The following is a 19,513-nucleotide window of genomic DNA, read 5'->3' as shown; positions in this document are numbered from 1 at the left end:
CGGTGGGCGCGGCGGGAGCGGCCGGCCGGCGCGGGGCTCCTCAGCGGACCCCCAGCTCTGGCGGCCCGCGCCTTGCTCGCTCGCTCGCTCGCCTTTTGTTCCGGCGTGCGAGGAGATGGGCCGACCGAGGAGCTCAGGCGTGTGTGTGTAAATCAGAAGGCGTTTGGCTTGGAGCCATTTTTTTCTTCTTCTCCTTAATTGTGGAGACAGAAAAAAAAAAAAATCCCTTCCAACGGTTTTCCCGGGGAGACTGGCTTCGCTGGCCGGGCCTCCCCTCCGTACCTCGTCTCTGCCGGCCTCGGGGTCCCGGGGCGGCTCTCCCTTCCCTTTTCCCCCTTTCTGCCCTCCCCACCTTGAGCCAAGCCCCGCCAGGCAGCGGGTGAGCCGGGTGTCTGCAAAGCGGCCCGGTCACCTGTCGTGGCAGCTGCATGGCAATTCCGGCGCTTCTGCTGTCTGGAGCCTGTGCGGTTTCCTCTGGCAAAATCACGGAGATTCCGCTCCCAGCGCCAAGCCTTCCTCTTTGCCCCTGCGCCCCTCTAACCCAGCTCCTGATGCCGCCGCCAAGTTACACCGTGTTGGGGCATTTAGCAAGGAGGTGTCCACTTCTTTCCGTGGAGGCACCGCTGGCTTGGGAAGGTGAGGGCTGTTGAGCTTTGTAGCTTGAATTGGGGGTGGAGGGGTTGACAGTTGTCAGTGGGGTTGATGTCACTTAGGGACCTCTTTCCACCTGCCTGCCTGCCCAGGTAATGCGAAAGTCAGGTTTAGACTTCTCCCTCCAGGGATAATCTGTTCCCTTGGGGGAAGGGACTGTTCTCAGGGTTTCTTTACTTGGGGACTCTCCTCTTTTAAAATTTTCTCTTTTCATTTACTTGTTTGTTTGTTTTCTTACTTATTTACTTATTGAGACGGTCTGTTTAACCCTGGCTGGCCTGGAACTCACTATGAGACCAGGCTGCCCTGATACTCAAAGCGATTGCCTGGCTTTGCCTTCAGAGCTGAGATTAAGGGTTTGTGCCTCAACACCAGACCCACCTCTGTTTTACAGTGGTCGAGCATTTTGAGGGCATTTCTTTAAGTCCTTGAAGGAGGTTCTAGGAGGGGAAATTGTTCTGAAGGTTTAGAGGAACGTAAAAACCATTCCGAGACCCTTTTATTTTAAATCTGCTTTCCTGTACCTGGAGTCTCCACTCCTTGGTGGGAGTTTAGTTCTTGCAGGAATCCCACGGGGCAAGGTGCCTTGTTCCTGGAGAGTTCCCGTTTCGGAAGGGTGTAAAGTGACTGGACCGTGCACAGTGCACATAACCATACTCCAATCCAGAAAACCCACGGGAAGACTTGTAACTTTCAGAAGGGTGGCAGCTGGAAGCTGATATAAAGTCATGTAGTGTGAGCTACATTCCAGATGGAAGTCACATGTGTCCTTTCCTGTGGTACTGTTGGAGAAATGATTGTATGAGCATTTATGAATAGCCACATCTAGTGTTTACTTCCTCAATTAAAGAAGAGTAGTTTGTGTGAAAGAGTGACTAGATGAGAATTTCTTTAAAACATCAAAGGGAGTCTATTTTAATAAGGGCTGTGAAAGTAGCAGCATTTCCAGGTGATGGGAGAGGTGTGGCCCTCCAGACTCAGACTTGGGAGGAAGTCATGTAGGGAAAAATACTTTCAGGCATGGAGGAAAGCCTTTCTTACCCACGTTCTGAGGAATGATAGTATATTTACTAAGCGTATTTTAAACACCTTAGAAACGATGAATGGGAATTATGTTGAACTTTCTTGTTTGCCTATGGAGACATAAGAGATGCATTTAGTGATCTATAACTCTCCCTCCACCACTAACACTTCAGTGGATTTAACCTTTAAAAGGATGAATGATACATGAAACCAGCTTTTCTTTATTTTGTAATGAGTTTTTCCTTCCTTGTCCCCCTTTTATACCTCTCCTCTTTGTCTTTCTAGGTTTATTTTATGTGTTTGTTCCTGAGTGTGTGTATGCGCTGTCTGAAGCCAAAACAGGTGGTTGTGAGCCATCTGATGTGGATGCTGGGAACCAAACCCAGGTCCTCTGCAAGAGCAGCAGGTGCTCTTAGTGTGTTCACTTTAGTATGTTTTTATTATTACAACTACTACTAATAGTAGTAGAGATTATCATTATCATCATCTTTATTATTAGTAGTAGTAGTTGTTGTTTATGAAGAGAGTTTAGATCAAAGCATCCTCTGTTGGTGCTCAGATCCTGAGTAATGAAGCTTGGTGGAGACGCAACCCTTTTTCGGGCCAGAGTTCAGCCCTCTGGATAGTTATAGAACCAAATGTGAACACAGTTTTCTTTTTGAGTTTGCTGCAGGCTGGCTTCAGAAAGGTATTGGATGGCTCTTGTGAGCATGGATAAGGTAGGTGGCAATCAGTGGCTTCATGCCTTAAACAAATTCATAGCGTCCATTTTTCTCCTGTTTTCTGTACAGGGGAAAGATGAAGACCGTGGGAGTGGCCCCATGGTGCATTTGTTGGTAAAGTGCAGTTAAACCTGGGTAAAACCTCAGGATAAAATGCTGTGATGTAGTTAGTGCATTCCGTCCTGTTTGGGGCCTTTGAAGTCTGTTGGTCTCCCAGAGCTCATTTGCTCATACTGAGACTGTTGACACTGCATGGAATTTGAGAGAGCCTTGTCAGATCTTTCAGTTTGCCTGGGGCAATGTTAATTTAGTTACTACATTTTAACGTAATTAAAATATTCTATGGTAAAGTATATGATAAAAGCTGGGATACCTTTTACTACTTCTGCCGTTTTGAAAGTTCATTGGCATTAAGTACATTCATTGTTAAAAAAAACACTTACTGCTAAGTTTTCCAGTCTGGAACCCATTAATCAAGAACTTTCTGTTTTCCCTTCTCCTAACTTCTGTACCACCTCTTTGCCGCTGTGAAACTAACCACAATTAAAACCACAATAATTTTCCTTTTTTGACTGGTTTCTATCACTTAGCATGTTGTCCTCCACGCTTATCTGTATGTTACAATGTCAGAATTTCCTTTATTTTAAATATCTATATAGCAAAGAATGATATGAATGAAAAGATACGTGGGCAAACTAGAAAAATATGAGTGATATGTATGAAGCACTTCAATATGTGTTGGGCTGTAAAAACTCAGCCAAACTCGAGCACCTAGAAAAAGGATCTAAGGACGTGGGAAAGTCTTTTTTTTTTCAAGTATTAACTTTATTATTAGCTATTATTATTTGTAGTGCTATTGGATATTGAACCCAGGATTGTAGCATGTGGGCCTGTAGGCCCTCTTGTTACCCAGGACCTTGAGCATGCTATACTTTTTTTTTTTATTTTTTTATCATGGAACAACATTTTAACCATTAAAAAAGGTAGGCACTAGTATGCTCTGAAGCATTTTATCTTTCTTTCAGCTTTAGAATTATACAACATCCTTGGTCTTAATTTTAGGGTTACTTCTTTTTCTGTCATTGGATCGTTTAAAAGCAAATCAACTGCTTTGTAATTTTGTCTATATCTTAGTACAACTCTAAAAAGATTTCTCACAATAAATATGATTATTTTTAAAAATAATTTCTGGGTTATCAAAATAGTTCAGTGGTAAAGGTGCTTACTGCTAAGCTTGGTGACATGAGTTTGATTCCTGGAGTCCTCCTGGTGGAAGGGGAGAATCGACTCCTACAAGATGTCCTCTGACTGCCACATGTGCTCTACCTCCCCTGTCCCCCATTTCTGAGGAGGATGTTACTCAACACTGAGAGTATTTGCCTAGAGTGTGAGAATTGCCTGGGTTTGCTCTGTGATGCTTCAAAAAGAATATACACAGACACTTAATATATCAAATGTCCATTTATTACTCCCCGATTATGTTATGTGTTGTGATCTATGGTCTAAAGACATGAACAGATTTAATTATGGAATCATCTACATATAGTTGTTTTAAGAACCAAATAAGGGCCGGGTGGTGGCGGCGCACGCCTTTAATCCCAGCACTCCAGAGGCAGAGGCAGGCGGATCTCTGTGAGTTCGAGGCCAGCCTGGTCTACAAGAGCTAGTTCCAGGACAGGCTCCAAAACCACAGAGAAACCCTGTCTCAAAAAACAAAAAAACAAAACAAAACAAAAAGAACCAAATAAGGTCCACACATTGCAATTAAATACTTTGTTTAGCATTTTCCTCTCCTTCCCTTGCTTTACTGTCCTCTCCCCCCTCCCTCCCTCTGTCTTTTTGAGGCAGGGTCTCATTATGTACCCCTTAACTGTCCTGGAACTTGTTATTTACACCAGGTTGGCCTTGGACTTATGGTCATCATCCAGCCTCCCTAGTGCTGGAATTACAGGTGTCTACGTGTCTGACTTTAAGTCTCTTTTATCCATAGGTTCTCCATCTTTTTTCTCTTTGTAAATTATATTGAAGAAACTGAGTTTTGCAAATTGTGTCCCTATAATGTTATGTACATTGATTTGTTTCTTGTGTTTTCTGTGCATTGCTAGTGACTCCATGAGAAGAATGAGATCCAAACCCCTGTGGATGCAAGAGACAATTATAATTTAGTATGGCAGCCTGTCATTGTCAGCTTAATGTTGACAATTTAGATCCTAATTAATGCAAGTGAATTTGGTAAAATTAAAAATCAGTTATGTTGACAGTTTAGGTCTTATTAATGCAAGTGAATTTGATAAAATTTAAAATCAGTTACAGTATGGTATTACTGCGACTTCTATCCCTTTTGATAATTTTAATATTTGGACATCTGCCAATGTGGAGTGTGAATAAGGATGATAGTAATGCACAGGAAAACATATGAAGGAAAACGTGTTTACTCCTGGGTGCAGAAGAGGTTGAATTTATGTTTTCAGTCTGAAGTGCTGTTGTTAGCCATCTAATAAAAATACACAGTGTTTGACCTAGAATATCTACAATTAATAGGAATTTATCCTCTGAAATAATTAACACACACTCAGAATGAGAATAAAGAGAGTATGAGAATAGTTTTGCTGTCAGTTGGCATTCCACAGACATGGTACAGGATTGGGAAGAAGTCACAGAGAGAGTTGGAATGCATTGATCTAAAGAAAGGAGAAGACAAGGAACTAGATACCTACTGCCTGTTTACTTAAAAGGCAATGTGTTCTTCAGAAATGTTGCGTAATTATCATTTATCCAACAAATTACTGTGAACAGATGAACTTGGGATTTCCTTTTCCTTTAATTATCATTTCCTTTAACATGTCAGGACTTGTATCAGTGCGTCAATTCTGTTTTTTCCTCTTGCCTTCAAGAAGATTATTGGTCAACATTAAGTTTTGATTTTTTAAAAAAAGATTTATTTACTTATTTCATGTGCATTGGTGCTTTGCCTACATGTATGTCTGTGTGAGGGAGTTGGATCCCTTGGAATTGAAGTGACATTGACAGTTGTGAGCTGCCATATGGGTGCTGGGAATTGAACCTGGGTCCTTTGGAAGACCCAGTGCTCTTAACTGCTGAGTCAACTCTTCAGGCCCTAAAATTTGATTCTTAAGGTCTTTTAAAAATGACGCTGTTTTCCTCATTAAATATGGTTGAACCACATATATTTTCTTATGATGTCCGTGAATGAGTAGCAGTTTCTGTACTTACACGGTGTCAGCATACCCTTGAGGAGAGGAGATTAAGAGTAGAATTAAAACAGTAGTCAGCTGTGGTGAGTTACGCCTTTAATCTCAGCGCTTCGAGGTGGAGGAAGGCAGATCTCTGAGTTCAAAGGCAGCCTGGTCTCTATATGGATGTTCTAGGGCAGCCATGGCTACATAGTAAGACCCTGTCTCAAAAAATGGAACTTAGTGATCTACCTAGAAAGCCTTTGAGAGTAACAGTGTAGCATTACAGTTTATGATTTTGTAGATGAGAATGAATAAGCTTTGAAGATAATCTGTGCGACCATGTAAGAGATTTCTTCCTTAAAACTACCCAGCTATTCACTTTATGCTGCAGCAGGCACAGAAGAACTGTAAACACTTTGTGAGGTATTAAGTTGTTAGATTACTATTTCTTTTGGTAATTTTAATGTTTGAGTGTCTTTTTGAATGGGCGTAATAGAGCTATTGAGTTAAAGTTTCTGCAATACATTAATGTCTGCTAAGGCTGAGAATTTGGCTTTTTCAAAGAACAGTTGAAATGTTTGACTCTTGCGTTATAGTTGTTGGTTTGGCTACTTACTGATTACAGTACTGGCTTCTAAATGCAGTTTTGTTCAGGAACAGATGTGTTGCTGTGTGCTTATAATCTTTCCACGTGGGAGGCTGAGGCAAAAGGATTGTGAGTTCAAGACCAACCTGGGCTCCATAGTAAAGCCCTGTCTCAACAAATAACATGAAAAACAACTCCTGCTCCCCTTCCTCCATGTGGGAAAGCTCTCCATTGCTCAATGTTTTTGAAGTCTACTCAAGAGCTGTGGACAGATGTTACTCATTTTACTGGACACACGTTCTTTTCCCACTAACAAAGGGAAGATAATCGTAGATTATTTGGGGCACTTGACGCCTGATTTGTATGTGCATGAGACTCCTCAGACTCTAGTGGGTCTTCTAGAGCTTGCTCAGAAAACCTATCCAATGTTGCGTCCTTTCCTGTTTCTGATTGTCTGGAGTAGATGTGTCTCCCCTTGCGCACATCGCTAGTTCTGGCAGCTGTGGTAAAGTAGTAGTGATGGAGTTGCTCAGGTGAGCAGCTGGCTGAACTATGAGTCTTGGGACAGTTTAAAATGTGCATGAAGAGTAGATGAGCAGTGTTGTTACCACATGTGGGTGTTTTGCAGGAATACCTTCATTTCTTGAGTTCCAGCAACCCTCTTAGCCAATGTATGTAACAGGTGGAATGTGCAGCGTCAGTGGCTGGTGTGTTAAGAGTTGCGTGAGAAGTTAGGCTTATGGCCCTGGCCAGCAGAGCTGACTGTTTCAGTTGTCAGAGTTACTATTAATTGTTACATAATCAGAAAGTGTAACTCTACTTTGGTATTTGTCAAATTAGAGAAACATTGATTTTAAAAAGCAATCTCAGAGCCGGGTGGTGGTGGCGCATATCTTTAATCTCAGCATTTGGGAGGCAGAGGCAGGCAGATGGAGCTCTGTGAGTTCGGGGCCAGCCTGGTCTACAGAGTGAGTTTCAGGACAGGCTCCAAAAGCTACACAGAGAAACCCTGTCTTGAAAACAAAACTAACAACAACAACAACAACAACAAAAGCAATCTTGGGTTTGGTCTATCTGGAAGAAGGTTTGAAGAGATTGGATCATAGGAGAGCCAGGTAGATGAATGTGTTTGATGCTCAGGCTGTATTTTCTAGTCCTGCCAGACAATTTGAACCTTTTCCATTTTTCATTCTTGTCATTTTTCCTGTGAAATGAGAAAACCAGTTTGGCATTTTATATGTTGGAAATTTACGAAATCCTGTAATATTTTAAAAGCCTTGAATAAAACACAACTAATAAAAGCTAGAAAGCTCACAGCTTCCTTACCTGGTCCATTCGTAATTATTTTAATTCTGTGGCAGAAATGAGAATGAAAGTGGCCTGGTACTGTTTTGTCTCTTCGCTCCATGTAGTCTGAGGAACTTGGGAATGAATGAAGTAGTGTAGGTTTGGGGTGCTGCCCAGAATCTATCCATGATAACTTCCCGGAACATTAATTCCACATCTTCTTGGATTTATCATAGCATCTTACTTTGTTTGGTTTTGCATCTCTGTCCTTCTTTGGACTATGCTGTGTGATAGCTGGGTCTCTATTATCAGCAAAGTGCTAATGTGTGACGTTTACAGATTATCTCTGTAATTCAATTTAATATAATTGCATCAATCCTTGATTTTGACTAATGACTTCAGGCCTTTTCTGGATTTTGAACAAGCTGAATGGCTGTATGGAATATATTTTTAAAGTGTTTTTTGTTTTTGTTTTCGTTGTGGCTTCTTGCACTTCCGACTCCTCTTGTTTTTTTATTTATTTATTTTTTTTTGTTTTTAGAGAGAGAGTGTGCGTATGTGTAAGTGTGGAGTTCTTTATGTACCTACTGTTTTGGAACTCATTGATCTATCTGCCTACCTCTCCCTCCCAAGTGCTGGGATTGTGCTCAGCTTATTTTTAAAGTTTCAACCAATTCAAATGTTCTGAAAAATTTTGCAACATAATAGGAAGTTTGCATAATGAATGAGATTTGTGTTTATTGTACATTTCTAAGAAAAACAATTGAGAAATATTAAGTATTATAGATCTCTCTTAAGCTGAAAATGCTTTTTTTCACGGAGGTAGAGAGACTCAGCAGTGGTCATGAGGTACTTTCAAATCAACATTCTAAACATTTAATGTACTAAGTTTATTGTAAGATAGAGGGTGGCAGGCTGGTCACTTGTTTCAGAAATGGTGTGACTGTCATTCTTAGTTCTGTGAGCCTTGGGTAGAAGTTTTGTTTTCTGACTGTGTGCTCTCCTTGTCTATTGGGATCGTATCGATGCATCTTTCTTAATTGTCTTTCATCCATATTCAGATAGTATACTTTCTCCTTGTGACACAGAAACAAGGCGTATAGTTGGCTTTGAGGAACTGATCTGTTTGTTGTGTGTGTACTAGACCAGCCAAATTTGGAGGAAAGTATGGTAGCACTGTCAGTTTCTGGAGGTCTGTTTAAGCCAATTACTTCAATCTTTTAATTTTAATCAGTTATTGGACTTTTTACTAGATTGTTAATGACTAGCAAAATTGGTTTGAGTTGGGCCTCCTGTGGTGCTAATGAGCAGTGAAGTGGACCCAAGGTGAGATGTCTGAAGAAGGAAGTGTGCTGTGGAGTCTGGACTCATTCATAAGCTAGAGATGAATGAGCTCCTAGAAACTTAGGATTTGGTCCAATTCCTTTCTCCATATTCAGTCTACCTGGTTTTACCCACTGTTCTCATTTAGTGATTCAGGAATCAAGCTATCTTGATATCTAACATAGTTGTCTAACATTATTGGAAGAAAATGTACTGAGATGTAAACCTATTGTGGAGATAAATACTAGTTCAGAGCGTTCATGGCCACACTTTGTTCCATGTAAAAAGGTAGTTTGTTTCTTGGTCTCTGTTATTTTGTGTCTGGAATTTCTCCCTTTTATTCCCAACGTTTCTTCATTTTAATATGGTTATGTGACTGATGCTCTTAATGCTATTCTTACTTTGACAGTGTAAACTGTATGTTGTTGGGAAGAGCTGGAAAGAAGTATATTCTCTATTTTAATTGTATGTCCCCTTTGTTTGTTTTTGGAGACAGGGTTTCTTTATGTAGCCCTTGCTGTCCTGGAACTCTATAGATCAGGCAGGTCTCGAACTCAGAGATTATCCTGCCTCTGCCTTCCAGAGTGTTGGGATTAAAGGTGCACACCACCACTGCCCATCTTCTGTTCCCTTTTTGTGTGTGTAGCTTAGTGCAGACATATGGGTTCACGCAGGTCCATAAAATGAAGACTCAGAAACACCTTGAGAATAAATTTAACCTTTTGACTGCAGGGGCCTCAGCCTCTGAACTGAAGTGCTTTCCCTTTGCCTCTTGGCATCTTTATTTTTTTGTTATGTTTGCACTTTAGCCTCTAGATTTCCATATCTCAAAACCACATGAATGAAGCTTCCAAGTTCTTTGGAATACCTGATTCAAGAGGTACCAGAGTTTTTTGTTTCCTCATAACCAGTTTGCATAGGCTTTGTATTTATATCCATGGAAAACTCTCAGACAGATTCACTTAGGGCAACAAAAGGATGGATTGGGGATTAAGTATTAACTCTAGAGCTAGGCCAGGTATGTCCGGGGGAGGGGGTGGTTGGATGTTACAGATAGTGAGGGTAGCTTGCTAAACCCTCTGGTGCTGGCTCAGCAGGACTCTCTGTTACACATTTTTACTTAAAAAACAATATAAATCAGTCAACCAGTTATACTCTACTGGGCGTGGAGGTATACATTGTTAATCCCAGTAATTGGATTTCTGTGAGTTCAAGGCCATCCTGGTCTACAGGGTGAGTTCAGGAGATACATAGTGAGACACTGCCTTAAAAAAAAAGACCCAAATTTAAAAACATACACAGAATTAACAATCAAAATGATGTTAAAATGGATCAGTTTTAAATTATTTTATTTATTTTACATGTATGGGTGTTTTGCCTGTATGTATGTTTGTATACTACGTATGTACCTGGTATCCACAGATGCTAGAAGAGGGTGTTGGATCCCTTGGAATTGGAGTTACAAACAGTTGTGAGCCATTATATGGGTGCTGGGAATTTAACCTAGGTTCTCTGGAAGAGCAGTCAGTGCTTTTAACTGTTAAGCCATATCTCCAGGCCAAAGATACATCAGCTTTAATTTAAATTATTAAATGTGGTAGGATACATGTTTTTCTTTGAGTATGTGAATCTCTAACTGTCCTAGAAAATGGATCTGTAGGTGTGAGAAGGCACCCACCTGTCTTGTTTTCCTGTTTGCTTTTTTGTTGAGGCTAATGACTGGTGCTGACATTTGGTAGTTTTGACATGGCAGGCTTTTGTACTCCCCAGTCCCCTCTTAGGACTTCACATCTGTTTTGACTTGACTCCTGTTGCAGGTTCTGAGTAGTTGAGTTTGATGTATTGATTTGGAGAGGAAAAATTTTAGGTTCAAGGAGACTTTGGAGCCATGTGTGGTTGGTTATACATGCTTTTCTTTAGCCTAGCCCCGAGAGTCAGAGGCAGGCAGATCTCTGTGAGTTCCAGGACAGCCAGGGCTGTTCCATAGAGAAACCCTGACTTGATAAAAACAGCCAACCAAACAACCATAATAGGAGACTTTGGTTTGTAATGGAAGACAAAAGTTGGCTGTGCTGGTTAGTTCTATGTCAACTTGACAGAGCTAGAGTTATTTGAGAGGAGGGAAGTTCAATTGAGACAGTGTCTCCTTAAAACAGAGCTTCTCAACCTCTGGGTCACTATCTCTATGGTGATCAAATGACCCTTTCACAAGGCTTGCCTAAGACCATCAGAAGACACTGATAACATTATTCATAACTGTACCAAAATCACAGTCATGAAGTAGCAACAAAAAAAAATGTTATGGTTGGAGACTCACCACAACTTGAGGACTGTATTAAAGGGTCACAGGTTGAGAACCACTGATACAAGATCAGGCTGTAGGGAAGCCTGTAGGGAATTTTCTTAGTTAATGATTGATGTGGGAGGGCCTACCCATTGTGGTTCTCTGAGAAAGTAGGTTGAGCAAGCCTGTTAAGCAAAACCCCTCCATGGCTTTTGCATCAGCTCCTGCCTCCAGGTTCTTTCCTGGTTTGAGTTCTGCCTTGGCTTCCCTCAGTAGACTGGGATTTAGGATATGAAAGCCAAATCAACCCTTTCTCCCCAAGCTGCTTTTAGTCATAGTGTGTCCTCACATCTCAACAACACTGAGACGGTAGCCTTTGGCTGAGGAAGCTGCAGTGACTTGTGCCCTAGAGGAACCCCTGGCTGGGGAAGCACAAGCATTGGGTGCAGTGGGAAGGAGTGTCTGGTTTAGTGAGATTTGGAATGTGGGTTTGGACATGTCATACATTAGGAATGTGTGAGAACAGTTGTAGCCATGGAACAAACACTTAGCCAAGTAGCTTTTTTTTTTAAGATAACTTGGAATTTACTGTGAATATTATTTTCTTACATGTGTGTTACAGATATTTTCAGTTTGCCTTTCAGATTTATGTTTGTAATGTATTTTGATATGTCAAAGTTGAAATTTCCTTATGGATGTAAGCTTGTTTGTCTTTTCCCTCATAGTTTCCACTGTATGAGTTGTTTCTTTCCTTTCTTCCTTCTATTTATTTTTTTGCTTTTGAGACAGAGTCTTACTATGTAACCTTGGCTGTCTTGGAACTAACTTAGTATATAGACCAGATTGGCCTCAAGCTCACAGGCCTCCTGCTTCTATCTGCCTCAGGGATTAAAGGTGTGTGCTGCCATACTTGGCACTACCGTATGATTTCTTGGAAAGTGTCAGTTTGAGTGTGAGAGACGACGTGCTAATGCCGTGGTGATAAGGCTCGTTTTTCATGCTGGAACTTGTATACCATATTTAAAGATTTTGGTTTTTATTTCAAGAATAGAGCTTCTGGAGGATTTAAATACTGGTATATGGCATGAACACGGAGGTAATTTAGACCATCCCCTCCAAAGAAAACTTTGGATAAACGGTTTGATTTGCTGAGCAGGCAAGGAAGCAGTAAATGACTAACGCCCTCTTGATTGGTAGGTGCATCCACAAAGTATTATGAGCATCTTGGAATTCTGTGAAGGGAGCATCCTTTCTTCATCTATGACCCTGGGTATGTATAGGAAGTAGCTTTCATGAATCCTTCCTTAGAAATAATTGTGAATAGCCTGTCATTCTCTTGGTCTGATTATTTGAAAAATATCAGCTAAGAAATATATGTTAATATTATAAAAACAGGCTACACATTTTTAATGTATATAAAAATTTTTAAGGATGACTAGGGCTTATTGTTAAAATACTGTTTCTTTTCCAAGCATGATTTCCTAGGTTCAATCCCTAAACCAGGGAAAAAAAAAGTAGGATAATCTAATGTTTCTCTAGTTGACCTTTTCCCATCACCCTAAGTTCCTTCCAGGTTTCTTGTAATATGATATGATCTGATTCACATACTTACAAATATGTTAATAAAACTGACTACATCTAACAAAATTCGGCAGGGATCCTGTCTAAACCCTGTAGTGGAACTACAATGAAAAGCTAAGTTACTTCTGTAATTACAACAGGATGTGATTGATCCTTCTTATTTTTTACCTGTTGTGTTGTGAGGAGACACCTCCCCTGAATGCTTTTAAGTCTGATGGTCTGTTGGCATCTAGGTATGATGTTAGTTGTGTTTGGGAATCTTCCGTGTAAAGGTGGGAGGGATTACTTTCAGGCGGTGGCAGGTGTGCTTCCCGCCAAGTTGGCATAATGGAAACAGGGCTCTTCTGAGTTGCCATCTGTTTATGGTTGATTGGAAACCAGCAGTGATTTCTGAGGCGTGAAGAACTGTTCCGTTTATGTTGAAATAGTTAGGAATTAGTAATGCACAGACCATGCTGATCAGGTCTCAGAACTACCTGGAGGAGTTCAGACTGTTGAGTGAGTTTTGTTACCACTAAACTCAGAAGATGACTGCTTGGCTCAACCCTTTTCCCAGTCCCTGAAGAGACAATTCTTTTCTTCCCACCCACACTAAACACTTGGCCTTGTCCCAGTACTATATTGAGTTTGTTGGGCCAGGGGCATATTATTTATATGCCTACTGTCCACTGCCCCTAGTATGTGTCCTAAGGGGTTTTGTCTGTCTCTTACTTTTTCAGGGGGCTTGTTTTTGTAAATTATGGTAAATGTAACAAACCTACTATTTTTTTTTTTGTGTGTGTGTGTACAAGTGCATGTGTGTACAATTTTGTGTGGGTACCAGTGTGTGAGCATTTGTGTGTGTATGTCTACTCAGAAGATACCTTAGGTATTGTTCCTCATGTGTTGCCTACTTTGTGTTTTGAGACAGTCTTGCACTGTTCCGGAACTTACAGAATTTGCAAGACTGGCTGATTGGCTGGTCTATGAACCTGGTGTGCTGCGGGAGCTATTTTTACTCCTTCAGCCAATAGCCTTTGAAATACCAGCCCACTGGGGTGTGCTATCTTTCGCTTTAAAAATAAGTGCTGCAGCCCTCTCTCTCTCTTGCTTACTTCGGATTCTGCTTCTGGCTATCAGACGCTTTTCCTGGTTGTGCAGGAGGCTGTTGTCTAGGATGGTGATCTGTAAGTTTTTTTTCCCTTTAAATAAATAACCCTTTTATTAATCATAATTCCAAATTGGTGTGGGATTGTTTTGTTTTGTGACTTACTCCTTTACTGGTGTATCTTCCGGCCTCTGCCTCCCCAGCGCTGGGATTACAGGCATGTGTCATCATACCTGACTGTTTTATTTGTTTTTTATTATATTTATTTATTATGTAAACAATGCTCTGCTTGCATATATGTCTGCATGCTAGAAGAGGGAACCAGATCTCATCATAGATGGTTGTAAGCGACCATGTGGTTGCTGGGAATTGAACTCAGGACCTCCAGAAGAATAGTCAGTTCTCTTAACCACTGAGCCATCTCTCCAGCCCTTGTTTCTTTTTCTAAAGATAAGATCTCACTATGTAATCCTATGTAATCCTGGCTAGCCTGGAACCAGCTATATAGACTAGGCTGACCTCAAACTCACAGAAGTCATTCTACCTCTGTCTCCCCACTGTTGGGATTAAAGACATGAACTACCATGTCCAGGTGGCATGGGTTCTTTAGTCTTATCCCTCAATTTTTTTTTTCTTTTGTTTTTCGAGATAGGGTTTCTCTGTGGCTTTGGAGCCTGTCCTGGAACTAGCTCTTATAGACCAGGCTGGTCTCGAACTCACAGAGATCCGCCTGCCTCTGCCTCCCGAGTGCTGGGATTAAAGGCGTGCGCCACCACCGCCCGGCTTATCCCTCAAATTTTGCTTTGTTTCTCATGTATTGTGCTCACAAAGCAGCAGTACAGAACAGAACAACTTGTTTCCCGTTTGACCTAGCAGTTAATTGATAGGTTAACTAGAGGAGTTAATGATCAGTAGTCCAGTGACCTACCGGAAAGTATCTCTTAAGCCTCAGCTGTGGCTTGGGTTGGGGGCACCAAGTCTTGCCTCTTCTAAAATAATGAAAAAAGTCTCTAGAGCCCTCTGTTAGTCAGGGAGTTCTTGTAACAAGACAGAGTCCTAATTGGACTAAAATGACAAGATTTTATTGGATGGATCTGCTTGTCTGCAGAATCTAGACCAGGTATCAGAGCAGAGCCTGGGAGACTACGTGGCAAAATCTGGAACCTCCACCCCCTCCCTAGTCCCTTGTTTAGCTTCCTTCCCTCAGTGCTTCCATCATAGACAGAATTTTCTACTCTTTGATCAAGGAGCTAGAACCTGGCTGCCAGCCAGCTCCCCCTTCCCTCTCCATCTTTCATATTAAAGATCCAGGTGTCTGGAGAGAGACTTACTTTCTCATGTCTATTAGGTTAGCATAAGGATTTGCATTTTCAGATGGTGAATTTAAATAATTGTAACTAGGCTCAGGTACATCTTTATTAATCAAAATAGAAGTCTATAATCAACATGATTATGCCAGTGAATGCTTGTGTTTAGTACTAAAGTGTAAGAACCCATGCTTCAGGATTTGATGGCCTGTTGGAAAGCACTTTCTGCATCCTGCTGATCATGGAAATATTTCTTCTGCACAGTGTTGAGATACTGGAAGATGTTTGGGTAGTCAGTTGTGGAGAGGTCAGGTGAATGCAGTGCATAGGATAAAAGTTTGTAGCCTGATTCATTCAACTTTTAAAGTGTTGAGTTTATGATGTGGTGTTGAGCATTGTCAGTGGAGAACATTTGGGCACTTCTGTTGATCAATGACTTTACTAACTGGGGTTCAGAATATTGTAGTGGGATTGTATTCAAAGCAGACTACTGTACAATAGCCATGATTTTTTTTTTGTGCAAGTTTGACATTGAGAAGTATTTTAAACTGCTTAGTTCAGTTACTTAGATGGTCAATGCCAGTTATATACAGTCTACTTCTGTTGTATGACAAATTCTGACTGGGTAGTGGCATGTTGTTTTGTAGAATAAGCAGGGACAACAATTCAAAATGATTTGGCTCACTTTTGGAGGGTTTCACCTTTCCTCACTGCTTCAAATGCTATATAAGTTCTTTGGCAAACTCTCTGCAGTTCTGAGAGTATAGGCCTCAGTGAATGGCTGTTTTGAGACAAGGTCTCTTCTGTTATGCAGCTCTGGCTGTCCTGGAACTCACTGTGTAGACCAGGTTGGCCTCAAAGTCAAGAGATCCACCTGCCTCTGCCTTCTAACTCCTGGGGCTAAAAAACGTGTGTTACCAGGTCAGGCCTTTGCAAAACTTCTTGAGACTATATGCTCCTTAGGAGTTCCTGGTCCATGTGCATTGTTGATGTGCTGAGTTGTTTCTACTACTTTAAGACTCATTTTAAATTTGAATAAGAAAATTGCTTTAGGGCCAACAAAATGGCTCAGTGTGGGTAAAGGTACTTGCTGCTAAGCCTGAGTTTCATCCCTAGGACCCCTACAGTAGAAGGAGAGAACCAACTCCTTCAAGTTATCCTCTAACCTCCATGTTTGCACCCCTCCCCCCAATTAAAAAATGGAATAAAAATTTTAAAAAAGGCCAGCCAGCCAGCTGCTGAGGAAACAAAACATGTAGAAAGTAAGGTAATGGCACAGCAGCATGGCAATACATAGACTCATAGAAATGGGTTAATTTAAGATGTAGGAGCTAGCTAGAAATATTATGTCTGAGCCATCAGCCAAACAGTGTTGTGATTCACATAGTTTCTGTATGATTATTTGGGGTCTGGGTGGCCGGAAACAAAAGCACAAATCTCTGTTTACATAGTGGTACCCAACGTTTGGCAACGTGCATCTATATAAAGCCTAAGAAAACTTTAAAGAAAGTGCTTCTAGATCCACAAAAAAGGGAGTTAATTGGAACTCTTGGTGGCCATGTTTTTTCTTTTTTTTTCTTTTTTTCTCCTCTCAGATAGGCTCTGTTTCCTGGTGGCAAGCAGAGGCACAGCTTCTTTATGAGATAACTTCCTGGTTCATGCTTATAGCAGGAACAGCTCTGAACAGGTCCTGCTACAAAACATTTAAATAAGATTTGTGAGTAGCATGCTACTAGTTGCTTAATGGTGACACAGATCAGCTGCATCCCTGGAGCTGGGGTGGTGAGTGAGCATGGCTTGCAGAAGCAGTGAATATACCTCTGCCATGTTGGGCAGGGCGGAGCCAAGAGATAGAGCTGCAGCATTAGTCTTAGCCTCTCCTGCTTAGCATTAAAAAAAAAAAAACCCAAAACAACAACAACAACAAACCTCTCCCAGTCAGAAAATGATTACAGATACACAATAAGACGACAGATTCAGACAAAAAAAGACCTCTGAATGGGCCACAGTGTTGGATAAGTGTACATGGGCTTAGGAGAGAGAGAAAAGAAAGTACAGACAGTAAAGGAGTAAAGATGATTAAATATTACAAAGTAATAGAGTAAAAAAAAGCCATGTAAAGATAGAATATACACAGAGTCTGGATTTTGTGTTTTCTTTGGATTTTTTTGACTAGTAATGAGTTAACTGCTAAAAAACATTTGATTCAGGGGACTGGTAAGCTAAACAACATAGATGTTTTAAAGGTATCTTGTCTTCAAAATTTGAGTCTAAGGACATGCTACTTTGGAAAAGAGGTTCTACTTTTGTTCCCATAGAAGAGGAGAACCTGTGGATTCCTTCCAGGCTAATGTAATTTGATGGAACAAAACTTCCCCAAAAGGTCTCCATGAACCCTAAAAATCCTTCACCCAACAAACAGCAGGAAGCAGTTTGGAGAAAACAACATCCAAATTCCCAAAATGATTGTTTATAAATGTTTGTTTTCATTAGAGGGAGTTGATTATAAGTGGTTAATGGTCACATCTCTTTCTAAAAAAAAAAAAAGCGGGAGGCAATATGATATGGAAATGAATACATTGGTTTGGATATCAGTCTGTTGATACAAATTTAAGGTCAATTTTGTTACACTGTGTGTGTATATATAAATTTCTACTTTGTTTAAGATGTTTATACAGCTCATTTTTTTTAAAGTATTTATTTATTATGTATACAATATTCTGTCTGCCTATATTCCTGCAGGCCAGAAGAGGGCACCAGACCTCATTACAGATGGTTGTGAGTCACCATGTGGTTGTGGGAATTGAACTCAGGACCTTTGGAAGAGCAAGCAATGCTCTTAACTGCTGAGCCACCTCTCCAGCCCCTACAGCTCATTTTTTTATTTTTGTTTTTTGTTTTTTTGAGACAGAGTTTCTTTATAGCTTTGGAGCTTGTCCTGGAACTAGCTCTTGTAGATCAAACCGGCCTTTAACTCACAGATATCTGCCTGCCTCTGCCTCCTGAGTGCTGGAATTAAGGGCATATGCTACCACTGCCCAGCAATACACAACTCATTTTAAAATGGAATGTATAGTTAAGAGATACAGATGAATAGTCATATGTAATAATCAAACTTTTAATTATGTTAGGTTTTCTAGATATACAGAAATACATTTCGGTTAGATAGGTTATCTCCAGCACTGCAAAGACCTATGGAATATGGTATTTAAAATGTTTTAAGAAATTAGACTTTTCTCAACAGTGAGACATGTCTGCTTCTGGCAGCACCAACCTATTTCAAGGGGATGATGGACATCAAAGAGGCTCACTATGAGTTTGCTAGCCATTCGGCCAAGAAATTGCTCTTGCCTGGACTGATTGATGGTATTCTGTATAAACTGGACATGCAGGACCCATAGAAAAAAATGACTGCTGAGCTTGCCAAAAGAAAGCGAGTCAGTCCTTAAGGGTTCATGAAAGAGTCTGCCAGGCATTCTTCAGGACACAGAAGAAAGTGACTGAGAAACTGAGTATAGGTGAAACAACCATTCAAATTTTTTGCTTCATGGAAAAATCTGCCAGATACTATGGGCCTGTAGGCTGAGGATGGATGCCCCAATGTTACAGAAGAACTTTGGGTGACTGTCTAGACAGCAAGATGTCTCTGTCATTTCTAGAGTTTTGGAAGTTGCTTACAATGCACTTCCTGTTTACTTAGGTAATATTGCATCCTTCTGGGATCTTTGATGAAGTTGAAGACAGATAGTTATAGTTTTCCTTAGTTATAATAAAAGATAAATTATTTATGAAACTTTAGACTCACAAAGATAAGATAGATAATAGAATATTTTCTTTAATTTTTGCCTAATGCAAATGGACTAAATATTATAAATATAATTCTTGCTTGATAACTGTTTTGTATATGTAATTTTACTATGTTAAAGTTAAAACCTTTTTAATTAGACAGAGGGGAGATGATGTGGATTGTCTTTCTTTATATGTGTTGCTTTTATTGGTTAATGTATAAAGCTGCTTGGGCCAATGGCTTAGCAGAGTAAAGCCAGGTGAGAAATATGAACAGAGATAGAGTAGGCAGAGTCAGAGATGCCAGCCAGCTGCCAAGGAGACAAGACATGTAGAAAACGAGGTAATGCCACGGCCACGTGGCAATACATAGACTAATAGTAATGGGTTAATTTTATATGTAAGAAAGAAGAAAGCCTTAATTCTAGCACTTGGGAGGCAGAGGCTGGCAAATCTCTGAGTTTTGAGGCCAGCCTGGTCTACATAGTAAATTCTAGGAATCCAGAGTTACACAGTGAGATCCTGTCTCCAGAAAAACAGGCAGGGAGAGGGGAAGACTTAAGTTTGCTTTTTGTTTATCATTGTCTCCTTAATATAAAATAAATGTAAAATGAATAGCAAATAAGTTATTAGCAAAAAACCCTCATAAAGCAAAACATGTACATTAAGGTGGTACGTA

General features: G+C 40.5%; 1 protein-coding gene across 1 annotated transcript in view; it reads left to right on the top strand.

Annotated features, from left to right (window-relative positions):
* The first annotated feature begins 248 nt into the window (after nt 1-248).
* The window catches only part of Tulp4 (tubby like protein 4), a 183,556-nt gene continuing 164,291 nt past the window's right edge, over nt 249-19,513 (top strand). The window contains exon 1 of the mRNA XM_005363396.2: nt 249-636. The gene's annotated coding sequence lies outside the window, so the exon portion shown is untranslated. The remainder of the gene's footprint in view (nt 637-19,513) is intronic.

Source organism: Microtus ochrogaster, linkage group LG9 (assembly GCF_000317375.1).
Source record: "Microtus ochrogaster isolate Prairie Vole_2 linkage group LG9, MicOch1.0, whole genome shotgun sequence".
Lineage (NCBI taxonomy): Eukaryota > Metazoa > Chordata > Mammalia > Rodentia > Cricetidae > Microtus > Microtus ochrogaster.
This window is presented reverse-complemented; position numbering and strand designations above follow the sequence as displayed.